This window comes from Podarcis melisellensis, assembly GCF_964234715.1.
Source record: "Podarcis melisellensis genome assembly, chromosome: 4".
Taxonomy (NCBI): domain Eukaryota; kingdom Metazoa; phylum Chordata; class Lepidosauria; order Squamata; family Lacertidae; genus Podarcis; species Podarcis melisellensis.
Window position 1 is genome coordinate 104,848,595 of NC_138531.1, and position 14,228 is coordinate 104,862,822.

Here is a 14,228-nt window from a genome sequence, read left to right on the forward strand (position 1 = left end):
CAGTCAGAGGTCTTTTCTCACTTCCCATCAGAGAATTCATGCAACGATCGGAAAAACCATTATACAGCTTTAGGATCCAGGCAAATCCACACCTTGTTAACCAGGCCTTTGCCTAATTGACATCTAATGCCCTTTTAAAATGTGGTAGTGAGGGGGGTTACAGATGTATATTTTGTGTTTTTATGTTGTCTTTTTATGTTGTAACCGTCCTACGACATGTGGGAACAGTAGTCAACTTTTAGAGGCTGAGGGGGTTTTGCCCCCAATAGTATATTTGAGGGGGGCACCCCCCCAGTTGGTACGCATTGCCATTCCAATGCCCTTTATGCATCATGCGATTGATTGTGCAAGGAGGGCCTTACCTGGCCCCCCACCCATATTTTATTCAAGTTGGCACCACTGTTTTGGGTGGTATACAAATTAAATAATTACATAAATTGCCTTCCTTTGCACATGTTTCAGCTTGTCAATATCCTTATTTATTATCATTTTTAATATTTATGTGCCCTCCATCTGAAGATTTCATAACAGAAACATACAGGATGAAAGCATGGCTTTCTCAAAAACAAGTCAAGCCAGAGAAATCTCTCCTCCCCTTTTTAGAATCATAGAATCATAGAATTGGAAGAGACCACAAGGGCCATCGAGTCCAACCCCCTGCCGAGCAGGAAACACCATCAGAGCACTCCTGACATATGGTTGCCAAGCCTCTGCTTCAAGACCTCCAAAGAAGGAGACTCCACCACACTCCTTGGCAGCAAATTCCACTGTCGAACAGCTCTTACTGTCAGGAAGTTCTTCCTAATGTTTAGGTGGAATCTTCTTTCTTAGACAATTGGAAATTGCAGAGTTTTGAGAAACTAAAGGACAAAGTGCGAGACTGGTTACACTACGCTCAGATTAAAGAAGTTTTAAAAAATGACAAAAAGTTAGGGTTCCAGGTGGAGAAATCGAAATTGGAAACAGAACTGTTAGAACCTAAGACTAAGGTACTTTCAAGAATGTATAACTTGCTGTTAAAATGGAACACACAAGACGAAACGGTTAAATCGGCTATGATAAAGTGGGCACAGGACATTGGGTATAATATTATGTTTGATGACTGGGAAAGGTTGTGGACCACTGGGTTGAACTTCACTGCCTGTAATGCTTTGAAGAAAAATGAAATGAAAATGATATATAGATGGTACATGACCCCAGTTAAACTTGCCAAAATATACCACCTGTCTGATAACAAATGTTGGAAATGCAAAGAAAATGAAGGAACATTCTTTCACCTCTGGTGGACGTGTCCTAAAGTGAAGGCTTTCTGGGAAATGATATATAATGAGTTGAAAAAGGTATTTAAGTATACCTTCCTTAAGAAACCAGAGGCCTTCCTTCTGGGTATTGTTGGCCAGAGGGTGATAAAGAAGGACAGAACTTTTTTCTTGTATGCAACAACGGCAGCAAGGATACTCATCGCTAAATATTGGAAGACCCACACTGGAAGAATGGCAGATGCAACTGATAGACTATATGGAACTGGCCGAGATGACCGGCAGAATTCGAGACCTGGGAGAGGAGAGGGTTGAAGAAGATTGGAAGAAATTCAAGATTTATCTACAAAAATATTGTAATTTGGTTGAATGTTAATAAGGATGCTAGATCATAAACAATTGAGCACCATTAAAATAGTTGGAATCAGGATGATAAAGTGAGATTGAGGAAAACATAAAAATTCTTTTATTCTTAGAGAATTATTAATTATATGTAAAACGAGTGGGACATAAGAATGCAAACAAGTTGATAAATTGCTGATAAAAAATTTTTTTATTTATGTAAATGGGAGTGGGAGTTGTGAGGGAGTCCAAAGAAGCTATGAAAATATGTTATAAAACATGTTAAATTGCTCTTTAATTTTGCATTTGTATTAAAAATCCTAATAAAATACTATTTTTTTAAAAAAAGGAATCTTCTTTCTTGTAGTTTGGAACCATTGCTCCGTGTCCGCTTCTCTGGAGCAGCAGAAAACAACCTTTCTCCCTCCTCCATGTGACATCCTTTTATATATTTGAACATGGCTATCATATCACCCCTTCACCTCCTCATCTCCAGGCTAAACTGTTGTAATCTTCAGGCCTTGTCAGAGGAATGTGCCATTCTCCAGGCACCCGGCTTGGATTACTTTACCTCCCTGTCTGCGACTCCCGGCAGGAGACAGGCGGGGTCTCTATCGGCGATTCTCCTCAAACGTGAGAAGAACACACCACTCTTCCCTCCTCCCTGTCTTCCCGAAAGAGACAGACAGAAATGTATTTACATGCCTTTATTTCTGTCTATGCAGCAGTACAGAGAAACACGTCTGTACTCTCCAAACACCAACAGCAGAGAGAGAGACTCCTCCCCTGTACTTCCAGTACATCTCAGGTGACACTCTGAGCTAACATCCGGTGCTCAGTGCAGTGAATAGACTGTCCCTTTGTTACCACAGTACAGTCCCAAACATCAACATCCTGCTTGGCTTTCCAGCCAGCTGCAGCTCGCTGGAGCATTGCTCCTTTTTCGTAACATAAACATGCCCAGCTCCCTTAGCCGTTCCTCCTAGGGCATCGTTTCCAGGCCTTTGACCATTTTGGTTGCCCTCCTCTGGACACGTTCCAGTTTGTCAGTCTCCTTCTTGAACTGTGGTGCCCAGAACTGGACACAGTACTCCAGGTGAGGTCTGACCAGAGCAGAATACAGGGGCACTATTACTTCCCTTGATCTAGATGCTATACTCCTCTTGATGCAGCCCAGAATTGCATTGGCTTTTTTAGCTGCCGCGTCACACTGTTGGCTCATGTCAAGTTTGTGGTCAACCAAGACTCCTAGATCCTTTTATGGATGGAGTTACAAACTTTGTTGGTCAGGGGACAGCTGTGGAAATAATGCATCTGGATTTCAGTAAGGCTTTTGAGAAAGTCTCCCGTGCTCTTTCTGTGAGGAAGCTGGTAAAATTTCGGCTGAACAAGGTAACTGACTGACCAAACCCAAAGAGGACTCCTTCATGGTTCCTCATCATCCTGGGAGAAGTGACAAGAGGGGTGCTGTAGGGTTCTGTCCTGGGCCCGTTGTCATTCAACGTCTTTATGAATGAGTTGGATGAAGGAACTGAAGGGGATGCTCATCACATTTGCAGATGACACCATTGGCGGAGGCCAATGTGGCAGAAGGCAGAATCAGATCAAGGGCAGGAATGTTGTTGTTGTTTAGTCATTTAGTCGTGTCCGCCTCTTCGTGACCCCCTGGACCAGAGCACGCCAGGCCCTCCTGTCTTCCACTGCCTCCCGCAGTTTGGTCAAACTCATGTTTGTAGCTTCGAGAACACTGTCCCACCATCTCGTCCTCTGTCGCCCCTTTCTCCTTGTGCCCTCCATCTTTCCCAACACCAGGGTCTTTTCCAGGGAGTCTTCTCTTCTCATGAGGTGGCTAATTTCCTTCAGAATGGAGAGGTTTGATCTTCTTGCAGTCCATGGGACTCTCAAGAGTCTCCTCCAGCGCCATAATTCAAAAGCATCAATTTTTCGGCAATCAGCCTTCTTTATGGTCCAGCTCTCACTTCCATACATCACTACTGGGAAAACCATAGTTTTAACTATACGGGCCTTTGTTGGCTAGGTGATGTCTCTGCTTTTTAAGATGCTGTCTAGGTTTGTCATTGCTTTTCTCCCAAGAAGCAGGCGTCTTTTAATTTCATGACTGCTGTCACCATCTGCAGTGATCATGGAGCCCAAGAAAGTAAAATCTCTCACTGCCTCTATTTCTTCCCCTTCTATTTGCCAGGAGGTGATGGGACCAGTGGCCATGATCTTCGTTTTTTTGATGTTGAGCTTCAAACCATATTTTGCGCTCTCCTCTTTCACCCTCAATAAAAGGTTCTTTAATTCCTCCTCACTTTCTGCCATCAAGGTTGTGTCATCTGCATATGTGAGGTTGTTGATATTTCTTCCGGCAATCTTAATTCCTGCTTGGGATTCATCCAGCCCAGCCTTTCACATATAAGTTAAATAAGCAGGAATTGTACCACTTTATTCTACCTTTGGCCAGGCCCCACCTAGAATCTTGTGTTCAGTTCTGGGCATCACAATTTAAGTATCCAAAAGGTGGGGGAACACAATCCGTATTCCTTTTATAACATGTGGCCAATGTTTATTGAATACATAAATTGTGAAGACCTTTGCCGGAATCTAACCAGCACTCGTGGGAAAATGTGGCGTGATCTTTTAGAATAATCAATTGAAACTTTAACACATGGCAGGATGAAAGTCTGCAATTCCACGAGGACAAGCTATTTGTTGTTTACTGTTGTAACCATTGCTTTCTTTAAAATTATCTTTTATACCATGAAAATAAATAAAAGCACAGGTTTAATTTCATCTGGAGACGGTATTGTAATGGTTATGGGGGTTGCTCGTGCGTAAGTTGCCGCCGCTCCTGGCTAGGTTACCTGGTTAAACCCTTTCTGTCTGGACAGCCCTTCACTTCGTGGCTGTTTCAGTCGCAGGCAGAATCCGTCAGTGGGCGTTTCTTGAACCTCTTCCAGCAAAGAAGTTCTTTGACGCCAAGTCTCCGCCTACTCTCCCTGCGCAGAAGTCTTCTGCGCAGGGTGGGTGTGGGCAGTGGAGGACCCGTGCTCTCCCCGCTGGTCTCCGGCGAGGAGTCCTGGAGCCCCCTTGCCGATTCCCCCATCTGCCCCCCCTTTACCCCTGGTGTTACGCTGATTTCCTTCCCCAGCCGATGAGCTGCCTCTCTCCCTTCTGGGCCCCTCTCCAGCATCACTCTGGAACCTTGCCTCCACCTCTAGCTCCAATGGCAGTTCCCTGACATCCACATCCCCCCCAGGACCCCCTTCACCCCCGGCCCGACTTTCTGATCCAACTTCGTCCCTTTCCTCGGCCGACAATGCGGGGAATCCCCGGAAGGAGCTGTCGCCATCCTCTGAGGATTCAAAACCCGCTTCCCACCCACTCCGATCTCTTCCTGCGGGGTGGGCCTCCCAGTCTGATTCTTCTCCCTCTGACGCCTCCCCTCCCTCCTCTTCGGAGGCAGGAAAACCCACAAAGTTCTCTTCGTCGTCCAAATTGCTCCTCCCAGAATCTCGCTAGTGGTTTTGGTTTATCTGGGAACAGGCTGTGGAACTCCTCCACAAGATACCCGTCATTGATCGCCTCCGCAGGAGCCCACGTGTTTTCTGACCTGGGTTCTCCCTCCCAAGCTACCAAGTACTCCACCTGGCGCCCTCGCCACCTTGAATTGAGTATTTCTGTGGCTTGGTTGTGGTGTTCCCTCTCCTCTACCTGCGGGTGTGTCGTGACTTCTCCCTCCCGCCCCAGGAATTCCGGCCCCTCCCTGTACGGAGAGAGTAGGGAGCTTTGGAACACCGGATGTATCTTCATGCTGTCAGGCAACTTGAGCTTGAATGTCACGGGGTTCACCTGCTGTGTTACCTCAAAAGGTCCCAGCTGCCTCGGCTGCAACTTCTTGCACCCTCCCTTAAAGGGTAACCCTTGGGTTGACAACCACACCCGGTCTCCCACCCATATGGTCCCCTTCCTGACGGTGCTTGTCTGCCTGCCTCTTGTAAATTTCCTTGGCCCGTTCCAAGTTCATATTGAGTTGCTGGTGCAAGGCCTCCATTTCTTCCACAAACTGCTCTTCCGCATCCTTCCTCCCCCCTTCCCAGGAAGGCCCTGGGGTGACACCCATAATTGGCCATGAACGGGCTCATTCTCCTGGACACATGTTCAACGTTATTGTACACAAATTCAGCCAGCACTAGTTTCTCTTCCGAATCGTTCTGTCTCTCGCTGACGTAGCAGCATAGGCATTGCTGGAGTATACTGTTCGCTCTTTCTGCTTGCCCGTTGGTTTCCGGGTGTCTCGCCGTCGAGAAGCCCACCTCGACCTGCAGCAAGCTCATGAGCTTCCTCCAGAACTGGGAAGTAAATTGTTTCCCGCGATCTGAGATGACCCTTGAGGGAGCCCCATGCAGCCTGAAGATGTGATCCACAAACAACCTGGCTGCTTCCTCTGCCATCACTGCATGTGAGCAAGCTATGAAATGGCACATTTTTGTCAGTAGATCGACTACTACCATGACTGCTGTCTTTCCCCTTGACTTGGGCAAATCTGTCATAAAATCGATGGACACCACCTCCCAGGGTCTTCCCGGCGTGGGTAAGGGTTCCAGTAACCCTGCGGGGGCAGCCCTCTCCCCCTTTGCCCTCTGGCAGCGGTCGCACCCCCGTACATATTTCCGTACATCTTCCCTTACCCTTGGCCACCAGAACTGCCTGGTGACAAGCAACATGGTTTTGTGTTGACCAAAGTGCCCCACTGTTGGGTTGTCGTGGAGTTGTTTGAGTACTCTTCCCCTCAAGGTCTCCCCCGGTACATACAGCGCCCCCTTATAGTACAGTAGCCCTTCCTTTTCCTCAAACCCTCCATGGTTTTCCCTTCCGTCCCAGAGTTCCCTGATTATAGTTTGAGCGAACTTGTCGTTTCTAGTAAGCCCGGCCAGTTCTCGTTTCCCAACCAACGCTCCCACACACACCCATCGGTTCTTGGGGAACACGTGTCAGAGTTCCGGCGGTCCCTCTCCTTCCATGTACTCTGGCTTTCGGGAGAGAGCATCTGCTCTTACGTTTTCCTCTCCCGGCACGTACCGGATCTTGAAGGAAAACTTGGAGAACTCCTGTGCCCATTGAATCTGTCTCTGGGCGAGTACTCGCACAGTCCTCCAGTATTCCAAGTTCTTGTGATCAGTACAAACCTGGATCTTGTGCTGCGCCCCTCTTAACAGATGTCTCCATCGGTGAAACGCTGCATAGATTGCAAGTAGTTTGCGGTCATACACCGTGTAGTTTTGCTCTGACTTGCTCAGCTTCTTCGAGAAAAAGGTGCATGGCCTCCAGCCCTGCTGGGCCCCTGGCTGCAAAAGTACCACTCCGATGGCTCGGTCTGACGCATCGGTCTCCAGCCTCATGGGCTTCTCCAGATCCACATGCAGGAGCTGCTCTTCCGAAGCGAACACCTTCTTCAGTCTTTCAAAGGATTGCTGGGCCAATATCTTGTGCCCATTTAATCATTGCTGATTTAACTGTTTCGTCTTGGGTATTCCATTTCAGCAGCAAATTATACATTCTAGACAAATTCTTGGTATTGGGCTCCAGTAGTTCCGTTTCTAACTTTGACCTCTCCTTCTGAAATCCTAATTTCCTGTCCTGCTTAAACATCTCATTAATCTGATGATAATGTAACCAATCTCGGACTTTAGGTTTTAATTTCTCCAAGCTCTGTAGTTTAAGATTTTCACCATCATATTCTAGAATTTCACAATATTTTGGCCAATCTGAATCCATATTAAGTTTTTTTACCGCCTTGGCTTCCAGGGGTGACAACCACCTGGGGGTTTTGTTCTCCAACAAATCTTTATAACGATTCCATACATTAAACAGTGCTTTCCTGACAATATGGTTTTTAAAACCTCTATGTAACTTTACCTTGTCATACCATAAGTATGCATGCCAGCCGAAATTATTATCGTATCCTTCTAGATCTAAAATATCTGTGTTCTCAAGAAGTAGCCATTGTTTCAACCAGCAGAAAGCTGCTGCTTCATAGTAAAGTCTTAAGTCCGGCAGGGCAAAGCCCCCTCTATCTTTTGCATCAGTTAAAATCTTAAATTTTATTCTGGGCTTTTTGTCCTGCCAGACAAAATTAGATATTGGTCATGATATTATGTTTGCAGACTGGGAACGGTTATGGACCACAGGCATTAAATTTACGGCATGTAGTGCCTTAAAAGAGAATATAATGAAAATGATCTACAGGTGGTACATGACCCCAGTCAAGCTAGCAAAGATATATCATTTGCCCAATAATAATTGCTGGAAATGTAATGAATGTGAAGGAACTTTCTATCACCTTTGGTGGACCTGCCCAAAGATCAAGGCCTACTGGGAAATGATCTATAATGAAATTAAGAAAATCCTTAAGCGGACATTTGCTAAGAAACCGGAGGCTTTTCTTTTGGGCATGGTCGGCCAAATGGTACCAAAGGAAGACAGAACATTCTTCATGTATGCAACCACGGCAGCAAGAATTCTACTGGCGAAGTATTGGAAGACTCAAGAACTACCTACTCTGGAAGAATGGCAGACCAAGGTGACCGAATATATGGGACTGGCTGAGATGACCGGCAGAATCCGTGACCAGAGGAGAGAGACGGTGGAAGAGGACTGGGGAAAATTTAAAGTATATCTTAAGAACTGTTGTAAAATTTCGGAATGTTAAGATGTCAAGGGGCACGAGATAAAGAATTATAGCTGTTAAAGTCTAAATTTAAAAACTTTTAAAGGTAATCAGTTATGAATTTGAACGAAGGATTGCTAAAAACTGTTGTTTTAAAAATAAGGGTGCAGTGAAGGGGAGGTTTGGGGAAGTCGTGTTATGTGTGTTTGTATGTCTTGTTATTTTTTGTCTTTTATGTTATCTTTTATGTTTGTGAAAACCAATAAAAAATATTTTTTTAAAAAAACACAAAGGATTGCTGGGCCCTTTCTGTCCAGACGAACTTCTTTTTGCTACTGAGACAATCTGTGATGGGCACTGTCAAGTGGGCGAAGTTCTTGATGAACTTCCTGTAGAAGTTGCTGAACCCAAGGAACCTCTGCACGTCCTTCTGGGTTTTGGGGGTCTTCCATTCCAGCACCGCCTGCACCTTGCTGGGGTCCATAGCTAGGCCCTTGTCTGACAACTTGTACCCCAGAAACTCTACCTCTCTTGTGTGAAATTGGCATTTTTCCAGCTTGACCCACAACTGCTGCTTCTGCAGTCTCTTTAGCACTTCCCTGATGTCTCTGGCATGTTGCTTCTCATTGTCAGAATAGATTAAGACGTCATCAAAAAAGGCTACGCAGTTCTTGTACAGCAGGGACCCCAACACGTAGTGCATGAATGCTTGAAAGCAGGCGGAGCATGACTGTAATCCAAATGGCATGACTAAGTACTCAAAAGCCCCCAGGGGGGTGAACATGGTGGTTTTCCATTCGTCCCCCTCCCTTATCCTAATCAAATTGTACGCTCCCCTGAGGTCCAGCTTGGTAAAAATTTTCCCCTGCCTCACCCGTGTTAAAATGTCGTCAATCCTAGGCATTGGGAAGGTCACGGGTTCTGATACCAGGTTTAACACCTGGTAATCTACGACTAATCTGGGCTGATTAGTCTCCTTTTTGTCCACAAAGAGCACCGGACTGCCCCCCACCGCCTTTGATTCCCTTATGAACCCCCTCTTCAGGTTATTGTCAATAAACTGCCGCAACTCCTGCATCTCCCGGTCGGACATGGCATACAGCTTACCCACCGGCAGCTGAGCCCCTGGGAGTAAGTTGATTTGGCAGTCAAAGGGCCTATGGGGGGGGTAGTCTATCCGCCTCCTTCTCGCTGAAGACCTCCTTCAGGTCAGCATATTGTGGCAGCACCTCCCCTTTTGGCTCCACAGCCATCCCAGCCACCCTGGCCACTGTCATGCTTGGGCCCCCCCCCCAGACAGTGTTCCAAGCAGTAAGCTGACCCAAAGGTGACCGACCTCTGATGCCATGCCACTACTGGATCATGCAGTGCCAGCCAGCTCATCCCCAGTATTATTGGGGGTCCTGCCAGTGTGGCTACGTGAAAGGCAATGGTCTCCGTGTGCCTGGAAACCCTCATTCTCATTGGTGGGGTCTGGTGCGTCACTTCCCCTCCCAGAAGTTCTCTGCCATCAATGGTGGTCACTTGCAAGGGAAAATCCAGGGGCAGCAGGTGGAGTTGGTGCTCCAGAGCGAAGTCTTTGCTGAAGAAATTGCAGGAGCTGCCTGAATCCAGCAGCCCCTCCACCTTGACTGGGTGCCCATTCGGGAGTTCTAGCACCACTTCTATGGCTATAGCTGCCCTGGGAGGGTCTGGCTGGGGCACTTCTATTGGTTGCTGGTGTGCTGGTCCCGGGGGGAAGGTTACCGTTGGCGTAGCCAAAGTCCGGTCCTGGGTCACTAGCCTGGAAACAGTTCACAAGGAGTGGGGCGAGGTCTGAAGCAGGAAGCCGGGCGGGGACAGGAACACTGGAGGGTCAGGTCTGGGTCCAGGCAGGAACAGGTACTCAACAACGACATTGCTCCCGCAACCTGGGACCGGGCTGACTGGCCTTTATCTTCTCTGAGGCCAGGGGCGGCCCCGGCCCCCAAGAGACCCGCCTCTCCTGGCCTTAAGGCGAGCACTCCTCCTGGGAGAAACCAGTTCCCTTCGCCTCTCTGCCCTGAGCCTCTGCAGTTCAGGAGAGGCCGAAGGGTTACTGGGCCCAGGGGGAGACTCCCCTGCAGGCACTGAGTCCTCAGCCGCCTCTGGAGCCAGAGTGGATTCACCTGGTGCCTGCTCCTGAGGATCCGGCACAGGTGCAGGTGCTTCAGAATCAAGGCCCTGCCCCAGTTCAGCCGGCCCTGGAGGCGGGGACTCCTGTGCAGGCTGGGATTCCTCCAGTTCAGCCTCTGAATCGGATTCCCAGGCCATCACAGCTGGCTTGGCTGCTGCCCCCGCTGATTGGCAGCCAAGCATTGTCGTTTCCCTGTGCCTGCCCCTTCCCCCTCCTCCTCACAGCCAGCAGCCCCCACCATCCCTTGCCAGGTCTTTCTTTGAGGGCAGACCCTGGCAAAATGTCCTGGCCGTTGGCAGAGGAAACACTTCTTGGTGGTTTTCCAATCCTTTCCCTCCCTCTTCTGACCTTCACTGGAGTTTGAAACCTCGCGCGCACGCGGGCGCCATCTATTTCCATTGGCTCAGCCGCCTGGGAAGGCTGCCTCGGCATTTCAGGAATGCGGTAGTCATGGCAACGTTCCCCTCTCACTTCGCGCTTCTTCTGAGCCCGCGCTTCCTGTCTTACTCCAATCGCAAGCACAGACTTGGTCAGCTGGTCCATCGACTGCGGGCGGGGCGCGGGAGAGCTCGTCCTTCACAGTTGGGGACAACCCCTTCTCAAACAACATTTGAATGGGTTCAGAGTCCAGATCCCACACGAGCTGGTGGATCAACTTCACAAAGCGCGACCAGTAGTCTCTAACTGACTGGCTCCCCTGCTTGCACCCCATCAATTCCCATCGAGTCACATTTTGCTCCACTTCACTGGAATACATTGCATCCATCGCCTGAAAAAATTTCCTAAGGTCCTTCAAGGCAGCATTTTGCGTTGCCATTAGGGGCCTGATCCATTCCCGGGCCCCATCCTGTAGATGCCCAACAATATAGGCCACCCTCTCCCCATCATCCACACAGTCATCATGCTGTAGTTCCAAAGCGTACTCTATTTCCGTTCGGAACGCGTTGTAGTCCTGGGGCTTCCCCCAAACCTGTGTACCAGTCCCGGTACCTTCCTTGCGACGGGGGTGGGTCTGACCTGTGCATCCTGAGCCCATCTTTTGTCCAGCCGTGCCGTCAGGAGAGCCACATGCTGTTCCAAATCTCGGTTCCTCTCCACCAGATTTTGCACTCCAGCTGCTTGCTCCGTTCCTCTGGCTTCTCCGGTTTGGCTCATTATGCTGCCTGCCTGTCGCTGCGCACAAGCAATGTCGGTGACTGATGGATTGCTGTAATGGTTATAGGGGTTGCTCGTGCATAAGTTGTCGCCGCTCCTGGCTAGGTTACCTGGTTAAACCCTTTCTGTCTGGACAGCCCTTCACTTCGTGGCTGTTTCAGTCGCAGGCAGAATCCGTCAGTGGGCGTTTCTTGAACCTCTTCCAGCTAAGAAGTTCTTTGACGCCAAGTCTCCGCCTACTCTCCCTGTGCGGAAGTCATCTGCGCAGGGTGGGTGTGGGCAGGGGGGGACCCGTGCTCTCCCCGCTGGTCTCCGGCGAGGAGTCCTGGAGCCCCCTTGCCGATTCCCCCATCTGCCCCCCTTCTCCACTGGTGTTACGCTGATTTCCTTCCCCAGCAGATGGGCTGCATCTCTCCCTGCTGGGACCCTCTCCAGCATCGCTTTGGAGCCTTGCCTCTAGCTCCGATGGCAGTTCCCTGACAGGTATCTCCCATTATTTTCACATAATCTAAGTGTTTATTCAGGTGAGGCTGAATGAAACATATGAGTTCACTTACCCATGTTACGGAAATGATGGGGGGGCATCTTTAATGTTACAAATATTAGGCCTGAATGTATGCTTTTGACTTGACAACGCAGGGAAGATACCTAGCTTTATAAATTCGTAGAAAATCCATACTTTAACCGACTCTTCTCATTCCAATAGCATTTTAACCCTGAAAGAAAGGTGAATTTGGGCTCCACCTCCCTCCGTGAACCAAGATGCAGGAAGTCACGTGGGCAGCCGGAAGAGGGCATCTTTCCCCAAGCCTGAGAGCACATACATGGCTCCCCACCCAGGGAGTGACGGGGGGGGCAACAATAGACGTCCCCAGAGGCAATTTAGCAAGTCAGGTGTTCTGAAAGCCCATCTTCGGACAAGTCCTGAGGGCAAGGAGATGCCAAGGGATTCATTGTTCTTTTGGTGATGGGCACTTAAGAGGTGTTGGGAGCAGTGTTCGGCCCCTGCTGAACCTGTGTATGTCTTATATCCCCTCTTCCTTTGTGGTGTAGTATGGGCCTATTCATGATGCCCTGTGAAATGTACTCTGGGTAAAAGTCAAGGTAACCCTTGGTTCTGGGTTCTTGCTCCTGTGGGGACCTGTTGGGCAACAAGAAAGATCAAGGTCTACTGACCGCTGTTTTGCTCCAAATTACTTGGCCGGAACTTGCTTCTTTTACCGACCGCATGGATCCATGAGGGACTTGCACCCGACTGGCTGGGCTGATGAGTCGTCTCTCCACCTGGAATTTTCCGTAACATCCATAAAAGTGTATCCTATTTATTGCTGAGAAATTGTACCATACTCAGCTTACGGATCTCAACCCCAAGAAACCCTACACAGAGTAGCTGCCTTTCCCCCAATTTCTTAGCTAGCAATAACTGATATAGAGAAGGAAGAAGAGAGAGAGACCCTATCCCTCAAACTTTGGGGATTTAGTAGACATCATTTGGGCGATGCTTCCCCACTCCAGTTTGCCTCTGTTGGCCCCCGATGCCCCTTTCCTGTGGCCCCTGAATGGCTCTCTCCTCATCCGCCTGTCTCGGGGGACAATGGGGGACGGCTCAAGCGGTGGGGAGATTGCAAGGCCTGCTGGGGCAGCTGGCTGCTGTGACGGACAGCAGAGCCAGAGCAGAGTCTGGGGGTGCAGTGCCTCACCATTCCACCAGGGGGCCAAAGCCGCTTTCTGATTGGCTACCCGGAGGGGGGTGGCGCCAGCACTTTTGGAGGGAAAATAAAGAGAGCCGTTTCTGAGGGGATTTGAGATGGGAGAGAGGGAAGGTTGGGAGAAGATGGGGATGAGGAGAGGGAGGGAGGGAGGGAGGGAGGGAGAAGTGGCTCTGATCTGAGTGGATCCTCCGCTCTGAGGAGAATATCTATGGAGCCAGAGGAAGGAGCCTCACAGCTGAGATGGGGAGACCATGTTGAGGGTCTGGAGGGAGTGAAGCTGGAGGGAGAAGCTGTGGGAAGACTCTCTTCTTCTTCTTCTGGGGTCTCCTTCCAGTCAGGAGGAGAGAGATCTTCTAGGAAAAGGAGATTCCCAAGTCCGTGGCAAGGGCTGAGAGGATCCCCTGGGTCTGGCATACAAAGGAAAATACCTCAGGAGTGGGATTGCTAAGAGAGAGGGGAACCGAGGAAAAGTGGCCCCTCGCTGTGAAGGAAGCTGGGCTGTATCAAAAGTACCTCACGGAAAGACCCCTCATTACTAAGTTTGGGGATGAGAGAGAAGCAGCAGAATGAGAGTTCAGCCTTTCACCACCTATTCTGGAAACCTGAACATCTCCCTGAAGTGCAGCAACTGAATTGGAGGGAAGCTGCGCCTGCAGAACCGTGTTGAATCCTGAGACATTTAGCTGAAGTAATAAGTTAACTTCTACCTGAAAGAACACATCTCCTGTCTTCACTTTGTTTCACCATTCTCTTTTTTGTAAATAAAACTTTCCTTGTCTCATTATCTCCTGCCAGAGACTCCCTGGATCGCAGTTTCCCTCACACAAGACACCTGGATTTAATTTGGGACAATTAGCAGGGAGACTCTGCTGCGCAGGGGAGACCGGACTGACTAGCAAGACATGCGAAAAGGATCTCAGGGTCTTGGTGGA

At 49.0% G+C, this 14,228-nt stretch overlaps 1 protein-coding gene across 1 annotated transcript in view; it reads right to left on the minus strand.

Moving 5' to 3' along the window:
* The window catches only part of LOC309369076 (uncharacterized protein), a 205,244-nt gene that overhangs the window by 134,654 nt on the left and 56,362 nt on the right, over positions 1-14,228 (minus strand). The window lies entirely within an intron of this gene.